The sequence below is a fragment of the Oryx dammah genome, unplaced genomic scaffold (genome assembly GCF_014754425.2).
Source record: "Oryx dammah isolate SB20612 unplaced genomic scaffold, SCBI_Odam_1.1 HiC_scaffold_17, whole genome shotgun sequence".
NCBI lineage: Eukaryota > Metazoa > Chordata > Mammalia > Artiodactyla > Bovidae > Oryx > Oryx dammah.
The window spans coordinates 54,616,867-54,642,182 of NW_024070201.1; the positions used below are offsets into that span (position 1 = coordinate 54,616,867).

The window sequence follows — 25,316 nt, forward strand, 5'->3', positions numbered from 1 at the left end:
GATAGTACCTTGAGTGACAGATTTATCTGAGGCAACGCAATAATATTCTAAGAGCAGGTTCACCTAACCTGTAAAACAGGACTATTTAAAACTTAAATCTAGGGAACCATTCTTAAGAAATCCAAGATACGGGTTCCCAGATTTATATATCCTATTATGCAATGGCAAAAATGCCTCTGTACTGTTTCTACATAAACTATGTTTGAAACATCACTCCTTTCACAATGAAAAATCATACTAACATCCACTGTTTTAATTGATAAACCATTGGTTTTGACTGCAGATAGTGAAAAACTGGTAGTAACTGCTTCTGGAGTGTAGATTAACTCTAGCAACATGCACTCTCCTGGGGTATAGAGTAGTAGAACAAAGAGACAGGTACACACACCTCTCTTATACACACACCCACTCAGATGCACGCATCCACTCACACACAAACTCATCACATCCTCTTTGCAAAGGCATATTAAGGTAAAATTTAAAGTATAGAATATTCTTTAAGAATGTATGTACTTTTTCTAGTTACTATACATTAATTTGTCATTAAGTCTGTCTTCTCTGCTCTTGAACAGTTTCTTAGGCCAATTCTGCTCCTTTTGCCAATTGCATTCAGGTTTACGAGAATCAAGTTTTAAGAAATTAAACAGTCCAGAAAACAATACGATTTAACACTTCAACCTTTCGTGCAGTCCAAAGTTTAACTCACCTTACCTTCTGCTATAGATTTTAATGTCTGTTTCCCCTAAAATTCATATTGAAATCCTATCCCCCATTGTGATGATAATTAGAAGGTGAAGACTTTAGGAGGTAATTAGGTCTTGAGGTTGGGGCCTCAATGAATGGAATAAGTGCCTTTATAAAAGAGAGCCCAGAGAGCTTCTTGTTCTCTTCCTCCATATGGGAACACAGTGAAAAGATGACCATTTAGAAGTAGGTCATCACCAGACACAAATCTGCTGGCACCTTACCTTGATCTTGGACTTCTCAGCCTCCAGAACTGTGAGAAATGTGTGTTTATAAACCATTCAGTGGAAAGTTTCTGAGGATTTTCTGGAGAGTCACTCTAATCCCAACATTCGCACCTTTTCTGGAGCTTCGGCTCTACTGTCCCTGGGAGGGTGCTACTTTAGAATGCTTCCTCAGTTCCCACACACAGAACTTGCACCTCACACAGGCCTTTTCTTAGAAAAATTTCTTCACCTTGGCAGGCATTCCTCTCAGGCAAGTTCCTTTCAAGCTGTTCCTTCCAAGTATTGGCCTATCCCACAGGATAACAGTAATATTACACCCAACACATTCCAGAATGGCAGGTAACTAAGTAGCTACTCTCCAGTCTCTTTCTCCTTGCCGTGTTATGAGGGACATCTCCAGCACCTATGTCTTGCAGAATTTTCCAGGAAAATAGTAAGACATTGATTTCTGTGCCATGGGAACCCCAGAGAACGCAGGTTATTTTTTCCTAGGAAGACATTTGTCACTTAACCACTGAAACTCTAAGAATCTTTCATTGCTGAGCTCCTGTGTGAGTGCAAAGCAGGTCTTTCCCTGAGGCACCCTGACTCTTTGGACTAGTTTTCTTGAATCTGCCACACTTGGTTTGAGATAGAGGTAAAGCACATTGGGAAGGTATGCAGAGGATACAGCAGGCTAACACTTTTCCTGTGTACACGAGTCTTCAGTCTTTCTTCCCTGTTAATCTTCTGTATTGTCTTTTCTTTAGATGTGTTGAAAGATGTGTTAAGGGAAGCAGCCATGTATTTTATAATCTGTAAGCATTCCCAGCATCATTCTTTGGAATATGGGGGTAAATTTTACCTATTGTTTTCAGCTTTGGTTCCTCTTTCTGGGAAAAAAAAAAAAATAATCATCTCATTTTGCATCCTACTAGCCTGGTGGGCTGCCGTCTATGGGGTCGCACAGAGTCGGACATGACTGAAGTGACTTAGCAGTAGCAGCAGACAGGAGAAGGCAATGGCACCCCACTCCAGTACTCTTGCCTGGAAAATCCATGGATGGAGGAGCCTGGTAGGCTGCAGTCCATGGGGTCGCTAAGAGTCGGACACAATTGAGCGACTTCTCTTTGACTTTTCACTTTCATGCACTGGAGAAGGAAATGGCAACCCACTCCAGTATTCTTACTTACCTGGAGAATCCCAGGGATGGGGAGGCCTGGTGGGCGGCCATCTATGGGGTCGCACAGAGTTGGACATGACTGAAGTGACTTAGCAGCAGCGGACAGTCTACAGCTCATTTAATACTCACATTGGCTCTAAGAATAGGTAGTATTACCCTCATTTTACAGATATGGAAATAGATGTGGAACTCATTATCTCTCCAAGTGGCAGAAGTCAGCTGGAAATCTGCTGTGTCTAGCTTTAAAGCCCAAACACCACAACCTTACTCAGTTCTGAAATGTTTGAGCATGGAGGTTGCTAACAGAATTGACACTGATTTGTGACTAAAAGGTCATTTTCTGAACAATGAATTTTCTTCTTAAGGAAAGCCTATATATTCCAGAAGATTCCTCTGAAAATCTGAGGAGTTTAGGTGACTTGACTCCCAAGTTGTTTTGAGTCTATCAGTCTTGGGACCCAGTCATTCCCATAGATGTTAAGTTGTCCAGTCATGTTTCCAAGTAAAATGGCAGTTGAATCAGTTACCAATTCACGCCTAAAAAGGCATCGTTTAAAACTCAAGCTTAAATTTTATGTGTCCTCTTCTAGTAATTTTTGTTCCTTCACTTGTTAAAAGGAAAATCTAAAACCTTTTAAGAAAAATGGAGGTACATGCATAGATGAAAAGGGAGGAGAGAACAAGAAATAGTGATAGACAATGACAATATATTGCTGTAGTTTCCCGTTTAGTTTTTTATTGAATATATCATAGCAAACTATTTCTGATTGAGCTGAAGATCTTATCAAACATAATTTGATTATACATTTGTAAATTTGGTTTAATTAGTAATTTGGAGCTTTTAAAGTATGGGTTTATATGAATGTGATAGTCTTTATTGTACTTCCAGTTTATATTACTTGAATCTTGCATATATGTGAACAATTCATCTTGCAGTCAAAATGTCACCTCTCCCTGTTCCTAACATGATACATGATTCTATCCAGCCATCTCCAAATGCATATATTATATTATTAGAAATACTGCATATTTAGAATTCCTCTTAAAAAAGTCAGAAATCTGGTATTTGTTAATCAACTTGGTTTGCATTTCTAGGTAAACTCATTATTATTATCTCTATTCTGGTATTTGTTAATCAACTTGGTTTGCATTTCTAGGTAAACTCATTATTATTATCTCTATTTGCACTACTTTTTATAAAAATATCAACACTGTTTCCTTTCTGGGTAGTATCGGAACAATTTAGTTTATATTTTAATATAAACTGATTTCCCTAAGGAAAAGAGAAGGTGATGTGGAGAGGCTGCTGCTGCTGCTAAATCGCTTCAGTCGTGTCCGACTCTGTGCGACCCCATAGACAGCAGCCCACAAGGCTCCCCCATCCCTGGGATTCTCCAGGCAAGAACATTGGAGTGGGTTGCCATTGTGGAGAGGATATCAGTATAATTACTATTTGACAAATGAGAATGATTTTATCTTCTTAGTACAAAGCTGTTTTAAAGATTGAAGAGAAAAATGCATTCAAGGACAAAATAATTGTAATATTCTCAATTAAAACTACTTAACTCAAGGTTAGTGAATTATTAATTCACCTTTAGGGATTAGTTGTGCAGAGGTTTTGCCATGCTGGGCATTATGTGCTCTTAAGCATTAAGTTAGGCATTGAGTAGATGAATGAACATACAAGAAAGAAGCATATTAGTGTATACTTTGAGCTTGCTAATTTAATAACTAATTTAACTGTTTCAATTAATTATAGTTGATTTCTAAAATAAAGTCAAATTAATAGGGAATTTGATACCCAGAGAAATCATTTTATAAGGATTAAGGGTTTAAAATAGTTTTTTAAAAAGTATAAATCCCTTATAATAAATCAGATTCTTAAATGTAGAGTTAATATTCTAAGTTTTGGGGTTTTTCTGTAACCTTTAGAAGTTTGGAAGAAAAACCTCAGCAGTAGTTTTCTTTTGTATGTGTGCTTAATTGCTTTATTAAACATTGATGTGGGCTTGCTTAAATTCACATTTTTCTCTCTCACCAGTGATCTTGCATGAACCTTCAACTTCTCTGCTCTTCCAAAGTTTCTTCATCTTTAATGATAATAATGATGACATTAATAAGAATAAATTCATTAAGTACTTGGTACCAGGCATTGTTTTACACGCTTTTCATAATTTGATTTATTTAATCCTCATAATGGGTCAATGAAGAAGTTGCTATAATTACAGAAGAAAGAGCTCACGTACAGAGATGTTAGAGGTTACCCAAAGTAGGTTACATCTACTTTGTAAGTGGCAGATATAAAGCAGGGGTACTGCAAAGCAAGAGTACTACAAAGATGGTTCATTTGCTCTTAATACCCATACTAGGTTACATCAAGGTCAGTAAAAGGTAGAACTTGTAAAGGTGACATTTTACTTTGATTAATATAATTCATTAGAGGTCTACACTGAAATCTCTATGGGCTAATGATATCAAACTGTGCAGAGGATACACATGGTTAAAGATATAGATCCAAGCTTTAACATTTTATTTGCAAAGCATTGATCTTGGAGGCTCTCCACAGAGAGCCACACTTCTGCAGATCATTTGACTGCAGGGAATGAATGTTTTATAAAATATGAAAATAAATATCAAAACTAAAATATTTCCATATAATATGAAAATGTTGTAAGCCCTCACTAAAGGAAAAATAAAGCTCTAAGGTATCCAAGGCATCTTTTTAAAGACTATTTTGATTAATATTTTTAGTTTTACACAAACATTTATTGTTTTGCAGACATAAGTATATTTTATAAAATCAAAGCAGTTAGCATGTCCTTGTCTTAGAGCTGAATGAAGCAACAGCCTCAGGTAGAGCCATCACGAGACACAACAGTCAGAAGAAAAAGATATTGAGGTGACTTTGCTTTTCTAATATTTTTAAAGTTTTCTGATTCATTAAGTTTGTTTCATTATATAGCATTATATAATATGCGAGACCTTTAATTTGTATTTTAAGGCTTTGCTTCAGCAGATCTCCTCTCTTTTCCTGTTTCTTCTGACTATTGAGAAACAACTTAGACTGTTGTTGCTCTTGTGGAGGAGAAGAAATGGGCAGAGGTGGTGGGAACAGATGTACTTGGTGTGACTCTAGCTTTTTTTTTTAATATTTTTTTTAATTGAAGGATACTTGCTTTACAGAATTTTGTTGTTTTCTGTCAAACCTCAACATGAATCAGCCATAGGTATACATATGTCCCCTCCCTTTTGAACCTCCCTCCCATCTCCCACCCCATCCTACTCCTCTAGATTGATACAGAGCCCCTGTTTGAGTTTTCTGAGCCATACAGCAGATTTCCGTTGGCTCTCTATTTAACATATAGTCATGTAAGTCTTCATGTTACTCTTTCCATACATCTCACCCTCGCCTCCCTTCTCCCCATGTCCATAAGGCTATTCGCTATGTCTGTTTCTTCATTGCTGCCCTGTAAATAAATTCCTCAGTACCATTTTTCTAGATTCCATACATATGCATTAGAATACAAATATTTATCTTTCTTTTTCTGACTCATTTCACTCTGTATAATAGGTTCCAGCTTCATCCACCTCATCAGAACTGACTCAAATGCATTCCTTTTTATGGCTGAGTAACATTCCATTGTTTGTACGTACCACTACTTCTTTATCCATTCATATGTCAGTGGACACCTAGGTGCTTCCATGTTCTAGCTATTGTGAACAGTGCTGCAATGAACAATGGGATACATGTGTCTCTTTCAGTTTTGGTTTCCTCAGGGTATATGCGTAGGAGTGGGATTGCTGAGTCATATGGTGGTTTTGTTCCTAGTTTTTTAAGGAATCTCCATACCATCTTCCATAGTGGCTGTATCAATTTACATTCCCACCAACAGTGCAAGAGCATTCCCTTTTCTCCACACCCTCTCTAGCATTTATTTTTTATAGACTTTTTGATGATGGCCATTCTGACTGGTGTGAGGTAATATCTCATTGTAGTTTTGATTTGCATTTCTCTAATAGTGAGTGATGTTGAGCAACTTTTCATGTGTTTGTTAGCCATCTGTATGTCTGGAGAAATGTCAGTTTAGGTCTTTTCCCCACTTTTTGATTGGGTTGTTTGTTTTTCTGGTATTGAGTTGTATGAAGTGAAGTGAAGTGAAGTTGTTCAGTCGTGTCTGACTGTTTGCGACCTCATGGACTGTAGCCAAACAGGCTTCTCCATCCATGGAATTTTCCAGGCAAGAGTACTGGAGTGTGTTGCCATTTCCTTCTCCAGAGGATCTTCCCTACCCAGGGATCGAACCTGGGTCTCCTGCATTGTAGGAAGATGCTTTACCATCTCAGCTACCAGGGAAGTCCCTTTGTTTATATATTTTAGAAATTAATCCTTTATCAGTTGTTTCATTTGGTATTATTTTCTCCCATTCTGAGGGTTCTCTTTTCAACTTGCTTACATTTCCTTTACTGTGCAAATCTTTTAAGTTTAATCAGGTCCCACTTATTGACTTTTGTTTGTATTTCCATTACTCTAGGTGGCGGGAGGGGTCATAGAGGATCTTGCTTTTTGATTTATGTCATCGAGTTTTCTGCCTATGTTTTCCTCTATGAGTTTTATAGTTTCTGGTCTTACATTTAGGTCTTTAATTCCATTTTGAATTTCTCTTTTTGTATGGTGTTGGGAAGTGTTCTAGTTTCATTCTTTTACATGTAGCTGTCCAGTTTTCCTAGCACCATTTATTGAAGAGGTTGTCTTTGCCCCATTGCATATTCTTGCCTCCTTTGTCAAAAATAAGGTACCCATAGATGCCTGGGTTTGTTTTTGGGCTTTCTATCTTGTTCCATTGGTCTATGTTTTTGTTTTTGTGCCAGTACCATACTGTCTTGATGACTGTAGCTTTGTAGTATAATCTGAAGTCAGGAAGGTTGATTCCTCTAGCTCCATTCTTCTTTCTGAAGACTGCCTTGGCTATTCAGGGTCTTTTGTGTTTCCATATTAATTTTGAAATTTTTTGTCCTAGTTCTGTGAAAAATGCCTTTGGTAATTTGATAGGGATTGCATTGAATGTGTAGATTGCATTTGGTAGTATAGTCATTTGCACAATATTGATTTTTCCTACCCAGGAATATGGATATCTCTCCATCTGTTTATGTCACCTTTGATTCATTTCATTAGTGTCATAATTTTCTGTGTACCGTTCTTTTGTCTCCTTAGGTAAGTTTATTCCAAGATATTTAATTCTTTTTGTTGCAGTGGTGAATGGGATTGACTCTTTGATTTCTCTTTCTGATTTTTCATTGTTAGTATATAGAAACACAAGTGATTTCTATGTATTGATTTTGTATCCTGAAACTTTGCTAAATTCACTGATTAGCTCTAGTAATTTTCTGATACTATCTTTAGGCTTTTCTATGTACATTTTCATGTCATCTGCAAACAGTGAGAGCTTTACTTCTTTTCCAATCTGGATTCCTTTTATTTCTTTTTCTTCACTGATTGCTATAGCTAGGACTTCCAGAGCTATGTTGAATAATAGTGGTGAAAGTGGACACCCTTGTTTTGTTCTTGATCTTAGGAGGGAATGCTTTCAGTTTTTCACCATTGAGAATAATGTTTGCTGTAGGCTTATCATATATGGTCTATACTATGCTGAGGTAGGTTCCTTCTATGACCATTTTTTAAAGAGTTTTAATCATAAATAGGTGCTGAATTTTGTCAAAGGCTTTTTCTGCGTCATATGGTTTTTATCTTTCAATTTGTTAATACGGTGTATCACATTGATTGATTTGTGCATATTGAAGAATCCTTGCAGAGACATTACTTTGCCTACTAGTCAAGGCTATGGTTTTTCCAGTGGTCATGTATGGATGTGAGAGTTGGACTGTGAAGAAAGCTGAGTGTCAAAGAATTGATGCTTTTGAACTGTGGTGTTGGAGAAGACTCTTGAGAGTCTCTTGGACTGCAAGGAGATCCAACCAGTCCATCCTAAAGGAGATCAGTCCTGGGTGTTCATTGGAAGGACTGATATTGAAACTGAAATTCCAATACTTTGGCCACCTGATGAGAAGAGCTGACTCATTTGAAAAGAACCTGAGGGAAAGATTGAAGTTGGGGGGAAAGATTGAAGGCGGTCGAAGAAGGGGATGACAGAGGATGAGATGGTTGGATGGCATCATCGACTCAATGGACCTGAATTTGGGTAAACTCTGGGAGTTAGTGATGGATAGGGAGGCCTGGCGTGCTGTGGTTCATGGGGTTGCAAAGAGTTGGACACGACTGAGCGACTGAACTGAACTGATTTTATCTTTAACAGAGGAACTGCTTCATTCTTTTGCTCCAGATATTCTGCTATTGATTCCTTCTAGAGTATTTTTAATTTCAGGAATTGTGTTATTTCTCTCTGTATGTTTATTCTTTATTTCTTCTAGGTCTCTGTTAATTGATTCTTGCATTTTCTCCATGTTGTTTTCAAGGTTTTTGATCATCTTTACTATCATTATTCTGAATTCTTTTTCAGGTAGTTTGCCTATTTCCTCTTCATTTATTTGGACTTCTGTGTTTCTAGTTTGTTCCTTCATTTGTGTGGTATTTCTCTGCCTTCTCATTATTTTTTTTAACTTATTTTGTTTGAAGAGTCCTTTTCCCAGGCTTCAAGGCTGAATTCTTTCTTCCTTTGTTTTCTGTCCTCCTAAGTTTGGTCCAGTGGTTTGTGTAAGATTCCTATAGGGTGAGATTTGTCCTGTGTTTTTGTTTGTTTGCTTTTCCTCTGAAGGGCAAGGCTGAATGAGGTGGTACTCCTGTGTGCTGATGACTGGGTTTGTATTTTTGTTTTGTTTGTTGTTTAGATGAAGTGTCCTGCACAGGGTGCAACTCATGGTTGGGTGATGCTGGATCTTGTATTCAAGTGGTTTTCCTTTGTGTGAGTTCTCACTATTTGATACTGTCTAGGCTCTGGAGAAGGCAATTGCAACCCACTCCAGTACTCTTGCCTGGAAAATCCCATGGACAGAGGAGCCTGGTGGGCTGCAGTCCATGGAGTCGCAACGAGTTGGACATGACTGAGTGACTTCACTTTCACTTTTCACTTTCATGCATTGGAGAAGGAAATGGCAACTCACTCCAGTGTTCTTGCCTGGAGAATCCCAGGGATGGGGGAGCCTGGTGGGGTGCCATCTATGGGGTTGCACAGAGTCGGACACGACTGAAGCGACTTAGCAGCAGCAGCGCAGGGTTAGTTCTCTGGTAGTCCAGGGTCTTGGAGTCAGTGCTCCCAAGGCACTCCAAAGTCTCAGGGCTTGACCTCTGGTCAGGAATGAAGATTCCACAAGTGGCTTGTTAGGACATTAACTGAGATTAAAATAAATATCCAAAAACGAGAAACCAAAGATGAACCCCAGACAAATGACAGTTACAAAATCAGGCAAATAATAATTAAAATAATGGAATATACACATATACATATACACCCATGAACAAAGTGAAGTAGTCCAACAAAAATAAAGTACAGTAGATTTACCTAGTGAACAAAGGAAATAAAAAATTATATGTACCAGTTAAGAACAAAACTAACTAAAGCACAAACTGGAAATCAATACTAAAGCAAGGTGCCAAGTGGGGAATAAAACAATGAAAACAAAGCTAGCAAATATGCTGAGAGGAAAGGAAAGAAAGAAAAGAAAGAAAAAATAGATATACAAAGTTAAATAGAGGTAGATTAAGAAGATTTATATACATTAAAGATTAACTGCAATGGGAAAAGAACAGTAGGAAAGGCAAAAAAGGAACAAATGTAGAAAAAAATATAATATCTTTAAAAAATTAAAAATATAAAAAGAGAAAAGAATAAAGAAAAATGAAGAAAGAAAAAAGAAAAAGGAAAACTCCACAGAACTTCAAAAGACCAACCTAGAGGCAGAGGTTTATAACAACAATAAAAAGTATGCTGAATATACACATATACACCCATAAGCAAAATCAAAACAGTTCAACAAAAATGCAGTACATTAGATTGACCCAGTGAACAAAGGAAACTAAAAATTATATCTACCAGAACAAAAGACAAAACTAACTAAAGTACATACTGGAAAACTAAGCTAAAGCAAGGTGCCAATTGGGGAATGATAAAGCAATGAAAATAAAACTCACAAATATGTTGAGAGGAAAGGATAGAAAGAAAGAATAGATAAGAAGTTAAAGAAGTTAAATAGAGGTAGATAAAGAAGATTTATAAACATTAAAGATTAACTGCAAAGATTTCCTACAGTTTTCCTATAGAATACTGTAGGAAAAGCAAACAAAGAAATAAATTTAGAAAAAATACTAGTAGGTTTAAAAAATTAAAAATTGAAATAAAAAAAGAGAAAAAACAAAAAGGAAAACTACACAGAATGGCAAAAGCACAATGAAGTGGCAGAGGTTTATAACAACAATAAAAAATGTGATTGAGGGAAAAAAAAAGCTCAAAAGCTTAATTATATTTCATACTGCCAATAAAATTGACAACTACAACAAGGCAGGGGGGATAAAAGGAAAAAAAAACCCAAAAGAATTCTACAGAACAAGTTAAAAAATTAGAATAATAAATGTTTTTCTTGAATCACTGCTGTCAGAATCCTTTCCCTCAGAATCCTTTCCCTTGCTGGAGTCACAGTCCACCTCACCTCCCTAGGATGCCCTCCAACACTGTGCTGATCTCTGGACCTGCTGTGGGGGCAGCTCAGATTCTAATCTGGTCATACTCCTGTGTGTTCTTGCCTCCAATGTCCACAGCTATCAGAACTAGCGTGTTTTTTTTGGTGTGTGTGTATGGGAGCTCTCAATAACCTTTTATATATTCCATAGACACAGAGTCTGCCTAGTTGATCATGTGGATTTAATCTGCAGCTTGTACAACTGGTGGGTAGATTTTGAGTCTTCTTCCTTAGCCACACTGCCCCTGGGTTTCAATTGTGGTTTTATTTCCACCTCTGCATGTGGGTCATCCACTGGGGTTTATCCCTGAGGCTGCCCTGGAGGACCTGAGTTTGCCCCTGTGAGGGCCAGGTGTGGAGGTGGTGCAGCTGTTTGGGTCGCAGGGGTTCTGGCAGCACCAGGTACTCAGAGGGGTTGGCAGCTAGGCCAGCAGGAAATATAGTTCTCTAGAAGGGCGTGGCAACCAGTATTGGCTAGTACACTCCAGTATTCTTGCCTGGAGAACCTCTTCTCCTCCTGCCCTGACAGAGAGGCCTGGCAGGCCACAGTCTACAGGGTCACAAAGAGTCAAATACTACTGAAGTGACCCTGTGCACATAGATGCAAGACTTTTTTTTTTGCCTGTGGCAGCTCTGCCCCAGTGAGAGTTGAGTGTGAAGGTAGAGCAGCTGCTTGACTTGCAGGGACCCTTGTGGTACCAAGTGTACAGGGACATGGACTGCCTCTGCTGCAGGAGTAATGGCCCTATCAGAGTCTTTTTTCGAGCCTCTTGTAGCTGGCAATCAGAGGGCCTCTTTGGCCAGTCTCTCTCTGTACCTCTGCCCATTCAGGCACTTGGAGGGCTCCCCTGCTTAAGGTCCTTCTCTGTAGATCAGGGCATCAGGCACTTTAAGGGGCACCCTGGGTGGGGTCCTACTCTGTAGTTCAGTGCATCACGCGGTTTGATGGGTCAGACTCTCTATTGTTCAGCTGCCGATGCTGGCATGTGGGGAGACAGAGGCTATGGTGATGGCTGCACCCCTGATGCATGACTCAGCAGTATCACCTTGTTTCCACGGCTGCCTGGCTTTCCTCCACTGGCATTTCCCACCGGGACCTCCTCCTTCACATCCCCTCAATCTGTCTCTCCACAGTCAACAGCAGCCCTTACCCTGGGATCACTCTATAATTCCCAAATTCCAGCTCCCAGCCATTATGCCTTCCATGGGACCTCATCCCTGTCCAGGGTATGTATGGCTGCGGCAAGGCCTGTCTGATTCTTATGCTGTTTAGTCTGCCACAGATCAGCTGTTTCACTGTCAGCCTTAAATGTTTCTCCTCTGACCCAGACAATTGCCCCCATGTGAATATCAGACACCTGCTTCAGTTCCCCCAGCCACCGAGGGCAGGTCCAGTCCTACTAACACTCCTGTTTTTCCCCCTGGTTCCTTCATCCTACTGAGTTTTGCGTGCTTCTATACGTTCTTTTATCAGGTACTCCTGCTGCTCTCAGCTGGTGTTCTGCATGCACTTTCGTGTCTGAAGGTGTATTCCTGATGTACCTGTGGAGAGAGATGTCCTCCATGTCCACCTACTCCTCTGCCATCTTGTTCTCTCTCTAGCTTGTTTTTTATCCTCAACTGGAATTTTCCTCAGAGTTCAGAGTCTCATAAGAGATTAAGTTAGGGAGAAACTCGTGTTATAGGGAAAAAAAAATGCTGAAATTAGAGTTGGAAGAAGTTGATTCCAGGATGGGCTCTGTCACTTGGTAACTCCAAAACTGCAAACGAGGTAAGGAACCCTTGGAGCCAATGTAGCGTTCACTGTGTAGTGGGAATAGCTTTGATCCCATAAGGCTGATATCAGTAGATTAGCTAACTGATATGATAGTGCTGGGTAAACTGTAAGAAATTGTCTATATACAAATACAAAGTAAGTAGTAAACTAATATGGTGTAGTAGTGGTAGTGATAATATGGATAATAATAATAATTTGTGACACTTATCACCTAAGGAAAGTTATGACCAACCTAGATAGCATATTCAAAAGCAGAGACCTTACTTTGCCAACAAAGGTCCATCTAGTCAAGGCTATGGTTTCTCCAGTGGTCATGTATGGATGTGAGAGTTGGACTGTGAAGAAAACTGAGTGCTGAAGAATTGATGCTTTTGTTGGAGAAGACTCTTGAGAGTCCCTGGGACTGCAAGGAGATCCAACCAGTCCATTCTGAAGGAGATCAGTCCTGGGTGTTCTTTGGAAGGACTGATGCTGAAGCTGAAACTCCAGTACTTTGGCCACCTGATGCGAAGAGTTGACTCATTGGAAAAACTTTGATGCTGGCAGGGATTGGGGGCAGGAGGAGAAGGGGACGACCAAGGGTGAGATGGATTGATGGCATCACCGACTCAATGGACATGAGTTTGAGTGAACTCTGGGAGTTGGTGATGGACAAGGAGGCCTGGCGTGCTGCAGTTCATGGGGTCACAGAGAGTTGGATACGACTGAGCGACTGAACTGGACTGATCACTTTACTTTGTATGAAGACCTTTGGTATTGCTGTATCACAATGGGAGAGAAAATTCAGTTTCAGTAGCATCAGTGGATTCGTTTCACATTTTATAGAGCAGCTGTTATATTCTTGACAAGGTCAAGAGTTGACTTTAAAGTTCAAGTAGAAATGTCCATGATATAAATAAATCAGGTTTGCAGTGAGTCTTGGGATGGATGGATTGGGCTAAAAATACTCTTTAGTAGTTTATAGTAAAAAGCATTTATCAACTGCACCAGCCAGTTCATGAGTTTCTCATACCAAGTTAACCTAAAATCCAACTTAAGTGTATTATTAGTGATTTTTGTACATTTCCACATTTATCAAGAAAGAGGATCAATCTCCTGGGATTAAAATATTATATAAATGAATCTGTTGGTCTCATGCCTCCCAACCATTTAACCCTCTAATAATAGTAACACACTAGATTAAGATTGATAACACAGAAGATAAGATTTTCTTCACAGTCCAACTCTCACATCCATACATGACCACTGGAGAAACCATAGCCTTGACTAGACGGACCTTTGTTGGCAAAGTAAGGTCTCTGCTTTTGAATATGCTATCTAGGTTGGTCATAACTTTCCTTAGGTGATAAGTGTCACTAACTTATTATTATTATCCATATTATCCATATTATTATTATCCATATTATCTTCTAGAAGAATCTTAATTCATTGACAACATTACCATTACCATGAATAACTTTCTCTGTTACGACAGAGAAGGCAGAAATATGGCACCACTTGCCATGTAATGAGGAAAAATCTGTTAGGAAAGACTAAAAGGAGCTGGTGTGTCAGACAGTTGAAATGAAGAGCAATCAGTTCTGACTTCCCTGAGAAGACTGCATTGAATATTGGAATGTTAGACTGTTATCTCTTAATTACAACTTGAGCCCTTTTTCTTAAGGTTTACTGTATGAAAAATCATATAAAATTTAAGATCATAATTTCCTTGAGATTGCATATTATAGTTAATGAATTGCCCTGAGTAATAGTGATTTTTAGGGGAAGTAAATTTATTTTCTACTAATTATTTTGCAATGGAAAATTGATAACCCTGTTTGTGATGCAACTCCCTACTTAACTCCCTAAATTGTTATGGGTTGATCAAGTCCTATAAACATTTTAGTGTGAATGATATTAACTTAACCTATGTGAAGTGATGACAGCTAATAAACAGATACATTTTATAAATGAAGTAAAAAACTATTGCCTCAACCAATCAATGATATCTTCTTCATAACTACAAAGAGTGAGTTTATTGATACTGGTTTTGTGTATTACTCATTTTTGTTAGGCATCAATCCTCTTCTCCCTGTCATCAAGCATGCTGATCAGATGCATTCCTAGTCTCCCATCACTCTTTCTTGACAATGTTTCTCTTGAAAAGAAAAATCTCTGCTAAATAATAGGTACCTAGAAGTTTGCCATTCTTGGATAAGACATTTTTTAAATTGAACGAAAGGCTGCTTCCTTGAGGATAAAACTCAGGAATAAAGAATATAAATTTATGCAGCTAATGTATTCTAGGAGTAGCAGTAGCTAAGAACTTGAGTTATTAGGAGGTTATGTTATGGCTCAGAATTATTGACAGGAATTGTAAGCAGCAGTTATTTGAACGGTACCACTTCTTTATTTTTCCATGGATTTTCTTTGTCTTTGTATGCATCTTTCATATTTGTGTACTGGCCCAAACACATGTTCCTGCATAACACCAATACTACTCCTGTGATTTCATATACAATAGGAAAAAATTCCATCTTAATTCAAATTGAAGCCTTTAAATATATGTAGCTACATAAATTTCCCCAAGCCAATATTTGATGTTGTTCTTTCTAGTCTCACATCCACCTCCATCAAGCCGTTTTCTAAAACTTCTGAGAATATCAGAAATAGATAGCAAGCACCTTTATACTAATCAGGATTAATTTAATGGTTGGTATGAGAAATATACAGAAGCTTGACAATGAAATATGCAGAAGCCGCAGTCCATGGGGTTGCAAAGAGTTGGAAAGAGTCGGACACGGCTGAGCAACTGAACAACAACCGTCTTCTCTTACATTACCAGATTTTTTAAGCTTATGAATATTTACCCAAGTTTTCAGGGATTTTCAGTTAGATATTTCTCAGGAACATTCTTCATAAAAATATAGTCACAAAACTTTTGCACCTTGATTCAACATCTGATGAGAGCAACAGTTACTTCTTTCCTCAGTAACAAGTCCCTTTATTTAAAATATCTTCTGAGCATTTGTATATAATGTACCATAAATAGCATGCGTTCCTAATTCACAGGAAAGGTTCACTTTTGTTCTGTGGTTTGAAGAAATTTGGGGAAGAAAGTGAAAAGAGTTAGATTTTGGAAAAAGTTTTATAAAAGTGGACGAAAGCAAGGTTAGACAGTGGGAAAAAGTGGGGGCAAATATCTGTCTCGTTTGGATCTAATCAAAATTCTTTCCATGAAATAAGAAAATTTCTTATGAAATAAAAAGTAAATTGTTACAATAACTCAAACAATAGAATATGGATTTTGATAAGGTAACTTTCTGGTACTGTCCTGATAAATCACTTCCAGGTCTATTCAGTTAGAACACATCATTCACTTGGTAGTAATTGTCCTTTATCACTTGAACATGTGGACAAAAGTGGGAGAACCTTGCTTACAATTTTATAGGAACTATAAGGAAAGAGACGCTAATTCTGAGATTACAAGCACTAAGGATATTATCAGTCTGGAAATATCAGTTCCTACTCTATGGGAAAAGTAGCCTTAAGATTATTCTTCCCATACAGTGATAAAGCTGACCTCAAGGTAAACTTGGGAAAAGTTCAAATTTTCTGCTTTATTATAAAATAATGATAGTTATTTTAAATGGTATATTTTGATTGATGTACAGGTTAATAAGGGTGAAATTAAAATGTTTGTATAGCTGACATGTTTTTAAAAGGTCTGTTTTAAAGCATTAGTCTTAAAAAAATTTTTTTAATATATACTTTTTTTCTGTAAACATTTTATTTTTTTAAATTTAAATTTATTTAATTTAATTGGAGGCTAATTACTTTATAATATTGTATTGGTTCTGCCACACATCAACATGACTTTGCCACGGCCGTACACGTGTTCCCCATCCTGAACTCCCCTCCCACCTTCCTCCCTATACCATCCCTCCGGGTCATCCCAGTGCACCAGCCCCAAGCCTCCTGTATCGAACCTGGACTGGTGATTCGTTTCTTATATGATATTATACATGTTTCCATGACATTCCCCCAAATCATCCCACCCTCTTCCTCTCCCACAGAGTCCAAAAGACTTCTATACACCTGTGTCTCTTTTGCTGTCTCGCGTACAGGGTTATCGTTACCATCTTTCTAAAATCCATATATATGCATTAGTATTCTGTATTGGTGTTTTTCTTTCTGGCTTACTTCAGTCTGTATAATAGGCTCCAGTTTCATCCACCTCATTAGAACTGATTCAAATGTATTCTTTTTAATGGCTGAGTAATACTCCATTGTGTATATGTACCACAGCTTTCTTATCCATTCATCTGCTGATGGACATCTAGGTTGCTTCCATGTCCTGGCTATTATAAATAGTGCTTCGATGAACATTGGGGGTACACGTGTCTCTTTCAATTCTATTTCTTCTGTGTTTGCCCAGCAGTGGGATTCCTGGGTCATAAGGCAGTTCTATTTCCAGTTTTTTAAGGAATCTCCACACTGTTCACCATAGTGGATCCTCTATGACCCACCTCCCAGAATATTGGAAATAAAAGCAAAAATAGACAAATGGGACCTAATTAAAATTAAAAGCTTCTGCACAACAAAGGAAACTATAAACAAGGTGAAAGGACAGCCTTCAGAATGGGAGAAAATAATAGCAAATGAAGCAACTGACAAACAACTAATCTCAAAAATATACAAGCAACTCCTGCAGCTCAATTCCAGAAAAATAAACGACCCAATCAAAAAATGGGCTAAAGAACTAAACAGACATTTCTCCAAAGAAGACATACAGATGGCTAATAAACACATGAAAAGATGCTCAATATCACTCATTATCAGAGAAATGCAAATCAAAACCACAATGAGGTACCATTTCACACTAGTCAGAATGGCTGCTATCCAAAAGTCTACAAGCAATAAATGCTGGAGAGGGTGTGGAGAAAAGGGAACCCTCTTACACTGTTGGTGGGAATGCAAACTAAAGCATTAGTCTTTATTCATTTAAATTTGCACCTCTCTCTTCAAAGTATATTGCACTGAAATATGTCTTGATTTGATTTCTGTTTGGACTATTACTACTACTACTACTACTACTACTAAGTTGCTTCAGTCGTGTCCAACTCTGTGCGACCCCATAGCTGGCAGCCCACCAGGCTCCCCCATCCCTGGGATTCTCCAGGCAAGAACACTGGAGTGGGTTGCCATTTCCTTCTCCAATGCATGAAAGTGAAAAGTGAAAGTGAAGTCGCTCAGTTGTGTCCAACTCGTCGCAACTACATGTACTGCAGCCTACCAGGCTCCTCCATCCATGGGATTTTCCAGGCAAGAGTACTGGAATGGGGTGCCATTGCCTTCTCCATCTGTTTGGACGAGTGCAAGTTTAATTAGATTTCTGAATCCAGAAGTAATTTGGTTTCTCCACATATGACTTTTTAAGAGCAAAATAGCTTTAGATATTGGTTCTGAGCACTAAAAAAGAAATGAAAGTCAGTTTTAATTTTGAAAAGCTTTTGGTAATAGGTTTGAAAGATTATTTTCACATATATGACCTTTCATGTTATATCAGCATGTAAGTGAAAGTGAAAGTCGCTTAGTTGTGTCCGACTCTTTGCAACCCCATGGACTGTATAGTCCATGGAATTCCCCAGGCCAGAATACCTGAGTGAGCAGTCTATCCTTTCTCCAGGGAATCTTCCAGACCAAGTATCGAACAGGGGTCTCCTGCATTGCAGGTGAATTCTTAACCAATTGAGCTATTTATATCAGCATACCAATTTCCAAACAAAAGTTTGTCCCTTAAAAATTGCAGTGCAATATATTATGCCACTTTACTAAATTGGAAAAGAAACACCAAAAAAAAAAAATTTACAAGTATTACCTTTGTCTAAACCTTATAAATATATTTGTGTATTTATGAATGTAAATAGACTCCCCTTGTGGCTCAGCTGGTAAAGAATCTGCCTGCAATGCAGGAGACCTGGGTTCGATCCCTGGGTTGGAAAGATCCCCTGGAGAAGGGAAAGGCTACTCACTCTGGTATTCTGGCCTAGAGAATTCCATGGATTGTATAGTCCATGGAGTCACAAGGAGTCAGACATAACTGAGCAACTTTCACTTTCATGAATGTAAATAAGTACCAATATTGATTTGTGTTTTTCTGTTTTGGAGATTAAGGATGGGCAGTGGTGGTACTTATAAGATAGGCTGGCATCTTCTAGTTTTCCATGAGTTCACAACTGTCATGCTTCATTATTTTCTTTCCAATGGATAACTGTTGATTTAATACTTAGTCATGGATTCTGGCAAAAGTATTCTACATCAAAATAGTAACCACAAAATAAATATCATCACTGTTAACTAGCAATATTTGGACATGTCCAACTACATCCACAGCCACAAACTCAGGAATAGTCTGATTCCTCTTCATACTCCATCCTCTACTCATTACTTTTTCCTTCTCCTTATCAACATAATATTTTTAAAATAAACTTTTCAGAAAAGATTTAAATTTATAGAAAAATCCAGGGAATAGTATGAGGAATTCTCATATACACCACCCCTAGTTTTCTCTGTCATTAACATTTTGCATCAATTTGGTGCATTAGTAAAATTAATAAACAGATATATTATTATCTAAATTCCATACTTTATTCAGATTCTCTTAGCGTTTATTTGTATTCGTTTTGTTGTTTCAGAACCTCATTCAGTAAAATACAATGCTTGTGTTTGTCCTTTCAAAGATCCCCTTGAGAAGGAAATGGCAACCCACTCCAGTATTCTTGCCTGGAGAATTTCCTGGGAATTTCATGGACAGAGGAGCCTGGCAGGCTACAGTCCATGGGCTCGCAGAGTCAGACACAACTGAGTGACTCACACATTAAAGCTACTGTTAGCTCTGACAGTTTTACAAGCTTTCCTTGTTTTTGATGATCCTTACAGTTTTGAGAAATGGTCAGCTATTTTGTAGAAAGTCCCTCAATATGTATTTGTCATATACTTACCTCATGTTTAGACTGGGATTATATGTTTGAGGAAGGAAGACCATAGAGGGAAAATACAATTTTCATTACAATGTGTCAAGGTTATACTATCAACATTACTTACCAATGTTGAAATTAACCTAGATGAAGTGCTGTTTGTTAAGTTTAGAACGTTTTCATTTTTTTTCCTCTTTACCATAGAAAAGACTCACTGAAAGTATAAATAGCCCACACTTATGGAGTAGCAAGTTTTTTTCACCTCCTTTAAGGAGTAGTATTCAGATAAATTATTTGGAGGTCTTCTTTATGGATGATTTGTTCATTTTCCCTCATTTGTTTAAATACTCATCTATTTTTATCAGTATGGAAACATGCATACTTATTTTAAATTTTAAGTTTTAATACAGCATTGCTTCAGTTGTTCACAGTTTGGCCATTTGGACCTGTTTCAACTATCTCCAGTGTCACTTCGCTGTACTACTACTACTGTGAGTATCTGTTTTTTCCCTTATGAAACATTCTGCACTTCTGGAGAATATAAGATACTACAGACTCTTCTTGTATATTTCTTTCCCCAGTCCTTCAGCAAGCCATTTTTCTGAAAACTCCTATTCTGTTTGTTGAAGAACAAACAGAAACCAACATCTGGGCTTTAAGTATGCTTATTAGTGTTCTAATATCATTGCTGTTAGGCTCTCTCAGCTGAAAGTACAGTGAACTATATGTATACATAATAGCCTGTGTGTGTGCATCTGTCTGTAGATATTTCAGTGTGTAGTGGTATCCATCTATGTTAACCTGATCCATTCCATGAGTCACTGTAGCCTCCTTCTTTGTTTATCTGTAACAATCAACTCTCAATGAGAAACTTGACCTCTACCATGTATCGATACCATCCATTTACTGATTTATTTTTCAATGCCAGTATACATATATAGTGTTACTGGAATTGTTAGCCTAAACCTCCAACAGAAAGAACTTTGTCCACTAGAGTACTGTACCTATGTATAGCCTCTTGCCTTTAGTCTTACAAATTTCTTTCATTTTCAGACTTGTTTAGGATAGCAATGTTTTCCTTTACTCTCTTTAGTTAGGATGTTTCATGTATTGCAATAAATGTAAATGGCTTTGTCACATTCTGCCTTCTTTCCTGAAAAAACTTTATTTAGATTTTTTTTTAATTTGCATGATTTAGGGTTTGTTCTTTGTGTCACAAAGTTCTAAGGGTTTAAATAAATATTTTCAGTTTAGTTGCTCAGTGTTCAATTCTTTGCGACCCCATTGACTGCAGCACCCCAGGCTTCCCTGTCCGTCACCAACTCCTGGAGCCTGCTCAAACTCATGTCCACTGAGTTGGTGATGCCATCCAACCATCTCATCTTCTGTCATCCCCTTCTTCTCCTGCCTTCAACCTTTCCCAGCATTAGGGTCTTTTCTAGTGACTCAGTTCTTCACATCAGGTGGCCAAAGTATTGGAGTTTCAGCTTCAACATCAGTCCTTCCAATGAATATTCTGGACTAATTTCCTTCAGGATGAACTGGTTGGATCTCCTCGCTGTCCAAGGGACTCTCAAGAGTCTTCCCTAACACCACAGTTCAAAAGCATCAATTCTTTGGCACTCAGCTTTCTTTATAGTCCAACTCTCACATCCATACCTGACCACTGGAAAAACCATAGCTTTGACTAGACAGACTTTTGTTGGCAAAGTAATGTCTCTGCTTTTGAATATGCTGTCTATGTTGTTATAGGTATAGGCTAGGCTAGTACACAAATGAATGTGTACTGTCCTGCATTTCATATCCAGTATCATAGATAAAACTTTAACTGTATGTCACTGTACTCTACCCATTAAACTTTCCCTTACCCAACACTTGGCAATGACCACTCTTTTTATTTTTGTACCATCTTTATAGATTTTTTACATTTGAAGGAATGTTGAGTAATTTGGAGTCATATCATATGCAGCCTTTTCGGACTGGCTTCTTGCATTTCACCAATGTGCATTTAAGGTCCATCTGTGTTGTTCCGTGGCTTGATTAGCTTTTATCATTTTGTGGCTGAATAATGTTCTGTCGTGTGTACATGCCACAGTCTTTTTAGCCATTCACTTATTGAAGCCTACCATGAATGCTTCTAATTTGGGTGGTTATGAATAAAGCTACTATAATTTTCATGTGAAAGTTTTGTGTGGACATATTTTCAGTCAGTTTAATAAGCATCTCAGAGTATGATTTCCTGGAGTGTATGGTAAAATTATACTTAGCTTTGAAATAAATAGCCAAACTATCTTCCAAATTGACTGTACCATTCTGCGTTCTCAGCAGCAGTGAGTGAGAGTTCCTGCATCATGGTCAGCAATTTATGTTGCCACCCTTCCACACACAAAACATTTAAAAAATTTTAAAATGTTTGAAGTGACATTTAATTTTTAACTCTCTAATTTAATTTATAACTCTCTAATGACAAGATCTTGAGCAGCTTTCACGTGTTTATTTGCCACCAAAACATCTTCTTTGATGAGGAGTCTAGTTGTCTAGTCAGATCTTTTGCCAAGTTTTTGATTGTGTTAGTTTTATCATACAGTTTTAAGAGTTATTCCTATGTTTTGCATACAAGGCTTTTATCAGATATTTACTTTTCAAGTATTTTCTCCAAATCCATAGTGTGTCTTTCTCTTCCATTATGTGCCATTCCAGAGCAATAGTTTAAAGTCCAAGTTATCAGTTTTTCTTCCACAAATGGCACTTTTGGTGTATCATACAGATATTGTCCTAATTATCTACCAGAAAGTTTATAGTTTTATGTTTAGTTCTATAATCTAGTTTGAGTTAATTTTTGTGAAAGATATGACCTGTGTCTAGTTTACAGACAGGTGATGAAAACTTTGTAGCATTTCTTGACTGTAGGAGAAGGGATTTAAAATACTTTTCTCTGTCTCTGTCCCTGTCTCTCTTTTTGCCTGAATTTCAAGGAGTCTGAATGTCTTCATGTATTGCCAACAGACTGAGGTGATGATGGCCTCGACCATTTCATATACCTTCAGATGGGAGTTAGATGGATAAAATAAAGATTGGGGAGTCACAGTGAGAGAGCATAGACTCTGAATTCAGATAATCTGTTTGGAATCCCAAGTCTATCTTTTACTAGCTAGTTGACCCTGGACACGTTTTTGTACAACTTCTTGTATCTGAACTGTATCCATCAGTTCAGTTCATTTCATTTCAGTTCAGTTCAGTTCAGTTCAGTCGCTTAGTCATGTCCAACTATTTTCGACCCCATGGAATGTAGCACACCAGGCCTCCCTGTCCATCACCAACTCCCCTCTGTACAGGGTGATATTAGTCTGTATTCATGCAGATGATGTAAGGTTAAATTAATATTTGTTAAGTGCTTGGAGGAAAACCTGGGACATAGTACATGTTATAACAATATTTGAAAAGTATTTGATATATAAATGCAAGTTTAAGTTCAAATTATCTCTAGATATTTGTTACTTTTTAAAACCATTTTAACTTAAAACCCTTAGTCATTAAGGACATTTGGTGTGTGTGTGTGTATGTATGAATGTGTTAGTTCCTTTCTGAATGATCGGAGCTGGGCGGTTGGGAGGTTGGGGTCTGTATTCACTCATGGGCCAGCATGGCAAGTGGAGGATGTAATTTGCATGGTGACCAATGTAATAACTAAGGACATTGAACTGCATGCAGGAGAATTCAGGAATACTCGTGGCTTGTATGATTTAGCTATCCTAGGGTATAAGGAATTCCCTCTTTAACAACTTTAACATTTCTGAAATGCATTTATTTGTTTTCAGAAGGTCAGGTAGCACTGTTTATAGTGCACATGAACAGAAATACAGGATTTTTGTCTTGAGGAAAAGTGGTCCTGGTTTCACTTTATGCCAGACAATTGGACCATGACTGCCTGTTGCAGCCAGTTTGACCCTGGATAGAAGAATCATCAGAGGAAAGACACTGTAGCTATGCCTAGTGGTATTAGCAGTCAGATGACCTTTTCCTAGAACCATCTAGAATCCTTTATTGTTTTTTTTCTCTACTCTCTATTGTAAATGTACAATCTTTTGAATTTTTCTCTTCCATATTTTCTCATACTAGTTTCTACTTTTGCTTGAGCAATAATATTTTAATTAATTACACTCATCCTTCCAGCTCCCTTCTCTGCTCCTCACTTCTCTAGATATTATTTATGTTCAGTGACACCCTCTGACCCTTTATGTCCTGAGCAGCTGCTTCATATCATTGTTCAGCTCATTGAAAATTTGCATTTGTCCAATGGCTGTACTGATAAGAATTTCTCCAAAGGACAATATTAACACTCAGGATTTTTATATAAGGTAAGTAAATGTATAAAGGCTAATATTTTTCTTGAAAGAAATAGCAGTAAGTAGAGCTCCAAACTGTTAGGTGTTTTTCCCCAAAAAGGCAAAAAAAAGAGATATGTTTTTAAAAAAATATACACCAGAACTTGGCCCACATGTGTTTTTTAATGTGAAAATAAAATGCAATGAAGTGGGGGAGAGCTGGTATCCTACAGATTGATGGTTTCAGTCATCATTTGAACATTTGATTTGAAGTTGTCGTGTTAAATCTCGACTCTTGTGCGTTTGTCATCTCAGATTGAAGCTTCTCTGTCTAGGCACTACTAAAATTTTTTGCCATAAAGTTCTTTGTTTTGAGGGGCTTTCCTACTCATTATAGGATACTTAACAGCATCCCTTGTCTCAACAACACTAGATGCTAGCAGCATCCCTCCAACTAGTTGTGACAAACAAAAATATCTCTAGGCATTGCCAAAAGTCCCAGGGGAGCAGAATTGCCCCCAGTTGAGAACTACAACAAAAAAAAACATTTAAAATATGCTTTTCCAGGAGATGTTTAAGCCCATGGGAAAGAGATATGGTGAAATGGGGAACTTGAAAGTAAGTACAAGTTAGAAACTTAGGCAGAACTTCAAAGAGCTATATTAAAGTTTCTGTGTTATCTGAGACTGCTTAATCATTTTGTACTTGATGTTTGTTTTATTTGAGTAGAAATTTTTAATAACCAGCAGTGTAAAAGGAAATCGTATCTTATTTTTGTTATGGTAAAATAAACAAAGCTCTTTTCCTTGGGATTTCTTAGTTTTTTCATGAACTCTGTCTTTGAAACAAAATAAGGTTAAATATTGGCTTTCCAAGTGGCTGTGTGGTAAAGAATCCTTCTGCCAATGCAGGAGACGTGGGTTGGAACCCTTGGGTTGGGAAGACCCCTGGAGAAGCAAATGGCTACCCACTCCAGTATTCTTGCCTGGGAAATCCCATGAACAGAGGAACCTGGCGGGCTACAGTCCATAGTGGTCTATAGTCCAGACTCCACACTCACAAAAGTCAGACACGACTTAGCGACTGAGCACAACAACATTAAATATACCAGTGTATGTAGCTGAGGAAAGTAAAAGACAGAAAAGGCATCATCTCACCTAAGATACCTAAGGAAACATGGAGTACAAGAGTCTACATTCTCTTCTTAGAGCTTAAAGCTACTCACTGCTCTTTTGGGGATTGTGAATTCACTATAAATAAAAAGTCATGTTATCTTTATAGCAAAATTTTAAAGTATCTATTAAACTCTCACCAGTGAGGTCATATTAAGAAAAGATTTTCAATTTAGAAAGCCTTTTTAATTTTGCATAACATTTTGCATGTTATAGGCACTGAACTAGAATAATTCAACTTTATTCAAGATCAAGTAAGTGG

The 25,316-nt window shown here is 37.7% G+C and overlaps 1 non-coding gene across 1 annotated transcript; it reads right to left on the reverse strand.

Moving 5' to 3' along the window:
• Positions 1-6,415: 6,415 nt before the first annotated feature.
• Positions 6,416-6,487, reverse strand: TRNAC-ACA. Its single transcript has one exon. It is a non-coding gene; the product is annotated as a tRNA-Cys (tRNA).
• Between the last annotated feature and the right edge of the window lie 18,829 nt (positions 6,488-25,316).